This window comes from Varanus komodoensis, unplaced genomic scaffold (genome assembly GCF_004798865.1).
Source record: "Varanus komodoensis strain SLA01 unplaced genomic scaffold, ASM479886v1 scaffold9, whole genome shotgun sequence".
Taxonomy (NCBI): domain Eukaryota; kingdom Metazoa; phylum Chordata; class Lepidosauria; order Squamata; family Varanidae; genus Varanus; species Varanus komodoensis.
Window position 1 is genome coordinate 22,791,457 of NW_025336598.1, and position 4,138 is coordinate 22,795,594.

Sequence of the window (4,138 nt, forward strand, 5' to 3'; positions counted from 1 at the left end):
TCCTTCTTACCTGTTGCAGAGGCCTGAGCAAGAAGCAGGTGAACAAGCTGGTTGCAAAAAGGCAGAGGAAGAGCAAGTCCAGGGGGCTCTTTTCAGTGCCCTCCCTGCTAAGAGATGAGCTCTCTGCAGATGCCCAACTATGCCTACCCTTGTCACAGACCCTGGGTTCTGCAGCAGACTTCTACGTGTATCCTGCCTCTTCCCTGCATATTTTGTTCTCTGTATAAATCCAAGGCATTTCTAGCCCTTTATTCAGAAAAACAAAAGGGGGGGATCATGTAGCTAGTTGCCAGATGTTTAGCAAGAAGTAAATCTCCTTGTAGCCTTCCCTTTTCTGACCAATAAATGTCAAGACATTGAAATGATGGACAAGCATCTTGGTATTTAGGTTTATATATGTAAATGGCATAAGCATGAGCCAGTTTTCCTGCAGGAAGAGTATGCCCTCCAGTCAGCCACCGCATGGCCTCAAACTTACAGGAAGCAGAGAGGGAGAATTAGATAGTGAAATGGGAGGCAAGCACAGACTTCGCTTTCCCTGTACTGGCCTGTCACGCAGTGACTTCATGAGCTCCCATGCATGGAAGCTGAGGGGTGAGTGGGAAAGTAGGGCTTTGTTAAGCTCTGTAGGAATACAAATGTGGGAACTGGGCTGCTCCATAAGAAATCCTCAGATACTTAGAGGGCAATGACACACTAAAACAGCCCATGGAACTGAGTATGCTCGGGGCACCTGCTGAAAAGAGAAGAACTGAGAAACAATGGTTGGGGATGGAATGGGATGATCTGAGAAAAGGCACGGGTGGCTGTAATACTGAGCAAGAGCAGGAGGACACTCCCATTTGTGCATGAGGTTACGTGACAACTCTCTGTTGCATGGCCAACTTGGATACATTGCCATTCTATGGAAACAGAATCGGAGGGACTGTAATGGCAGAGCACATTCTTTACATACTGGCTCAATCCTCAGATTCCCCAGGTAGGCTAGGAAAAAACCTGCTCTGAAATGCTGGAAAACTGTTGTCAGTCAGTATTAAAGAGACATTGTGGAATCCAGTATACTCGAAGCATCCATTTTTGGTGAATTAAGGAAAGCCTAAGATCTTCTGAAACAGAAAGTGTTCCACAGATTGGTGAAAATTTCTTCATTTATTCACCTATAATAAATATTTATACGCAACAATTGAGGCTGATGTAACTGTTCAGCCTCAATCAATATGTCCAATAACGTAGGTGGCTCTAGCGTTAGAAAAGCAGCAGGACCATACCTAGATTCTAACAGATATTACAATTAAATATATTACCATGTGGACATACTTGTCCATTTATATTTAGTATGCAAAGTAGAAAATGGCAAATAATAATGAGAAGGACTGACAACCTGATCCAAAATTATAATCAGCCTATCTGTCCAAATCTACCAAACTTTTTTTTTTGCCAATCTTTAAATTCGGATTTCCCCATAAAGTTAATTTTCCATGCTAATATAGGACAAACTACACTTGATGCAAAAAGATATGCCACAACTCTCAAGCCACCACAAGTGGAGGAGACATATCTATTTTGGTAGGACAAAAGGCCAATACAGTCAATCTGGGAAAATAATCCAGTAACGAAGATTCTAGAACTGACCATGGAGAAGAATCTAACTGGAAAAGATCAAATTCTAATGCAAGTCAACAAATAAGCCTTATAGTGTAAGGAAAGATCATGGAAGCCAAAATCCCCATCTTTGATTGAAATTTTCACCGTTTTGAAGGATATTCATGGTGTCATAGAACCACATAAAATTTGTACAACAAAACATTAAGCTTCTGGAAATCCTTGTCAGGGATAAATAGAGAAATACCACTCAAACAATATTATATTCATAATATAAGTGTATTTACCCTACCACATAGACTGAGACTGAGCTTTAAAGATACCCATTTGTCAATGTCCCTCAAGAACTCACTGATCAACTTACTCAAGTTTAACTTAATAACTGTGATACATCTCTAGTATTTCCAAATAAGTAATAAATTCAGCACAAAGTCTAAATTGCCAGTTAACTAATATTCTGTGAGGTATGTCATCTCCAACTGACACAAGTTCCAACTTAGGCCAGATGATAGAATAACCAGATCAATTCTGGTTGTATCAAGGCTGGAAGAGATGACTAGAGTTCTGAAATAAACAGTAGAAGATAAGTAGCATAAAGAAAGTTTGTATTCTAATGTATTATGCACACATTTATGAATATCATAATTTTATCAAACCACACATGCCAGGTACTCCAAACATAAGTCAATGGGGAAAGGACATCCCTGCCAGATACTTATCTCAAGTGAAAAATATTCATATATGATTCCATTGGTTCTAACCCTAGCTCTGGGGGTTCCATATACAAATGTAACCAATTTCTGACATTCCGGAGGAAAACCAACATATCTCCATGTAGGAAAGGTAAATTTCCAGTACATTTTATCAAAGGCTTTCTCTGCATCCAAATATACAATCTTAACTCTATGTGTTCTGTCCTGATTTAATACAGTCATATATGCAATGGATCTGGTTGGACTAATGTAGTGTTAACTAGTTGCACTTAGCCAAAATTGCAGTTAATATTTTAATATCAATGTTGAACAGTGAAATAGATTAATATTTAGCATGGAATGTATGCTCTCTATCTGGTTTAGGTTTTACTATAATGTATGCCTCACTGAGTCCTGTCAAAAGAGAACCTGATTCAAAAACAAAATTGTACAAATGAAAAAGCTTAGGAACAAGAAGGCTGGAACATGTTTTGTACTACTTTTGTACTTAGGAAGGACAAGATCCCTTCTTGTTTATTCCAGAGTACAGGATATGAAATAATGGACTTAAGTTAAAAGAAACCAGTTTTAAACTATATACCAGGCAGGCTTTCTTCCCTGTCAGAATCATATGACAATGAAACCTATTACCTGGGGAAATGGTTGTTGGCTCTCCCCTCCCCATACATTTGACTCAAAGCCATTATGTTTTCATTGTATTTTCCAACCATAACACCAGTCAATAATACTCTATTGAATATAAAATGTATGAATATGTATGAATTAAGACTGCTAGCCCTTTAAAACTAGTTGATATATCTGCTCTCTCATGCAGTCGCATCATCTGATGTGTATCTGTAGCCATCAGATATGCTTCCTGTAAAAAAGCCATATCAGTTCCACATTTCTTCAGTTAGAAAACACGTGTTTAAGTGGATTCCTCACTCCCTTGACATTTTAAGAACTGTGTATTTAAGAAGACTTCTTCTTCCCTGACATTTTAAGAAGTCTAATAATTCTATATTTTACACATAGAATTATTATTAAAATATTGCTTGCCCTTGTACATTTCCAGATCTTGTCTTTCCTACCAAAAAACCTTGTTTCAGAGTAATTCAAGATATAAGCTGTGGATATATTTCATAATGCTGTCACTGTGTCCTACACCCTTATGATAAAAACAAAAGCCCCACAATTTAAAAAAAAATTGATAACCCCTACTAGAGGATAATTCAAAATCATGAAAACAGAACAAACCTTTTGGGCCCCAGCAAGACAAAAAGTACAACCAGTCACATTCAGCCCCTAGTCAGTCCTCAATTATGTCACTGGATATTAAGACCAGGAATACTAAAAATCACCCTTAAAACTAACAAAGCAGAAAAGGAAAAACAGAAAGAAAAAAAGGAAGGAAGAAAAAAGAAAGCCAATTCAATACATAACAGAGCAAATAAGATGGCAAAATGCCCAGAACTTTATCTTTTCAGAGTATGTAAAACATGGCCAGATGCCTGACACTTTCTAACCAACTTCTGGGACGTGGAGAGCAAAATTAAGCAGAGGCTGTAGCAGAAGCTGAGAGATCAAAGGACAACTTCTGAGCAGAGTAGGTGGCTTGAATATCCATAAGAAAAGATTCTGCAGTTCCTGGGAATGGAAACACCATTAACTCATCTTGAAATTCCACTGTAAATGTAGTTGGGAAACAGGCATAGCAGATAAGATTAAGATCTTCCATTCTTTGAGTTGTTCCAAACGTTCTTCTTTGATCAGATTTTTTTTGTGAAATGCAAGTAAAGCAAGATTTTATCATTGTCTGAACCCCAGTAGAGTTTCCCCTTCGA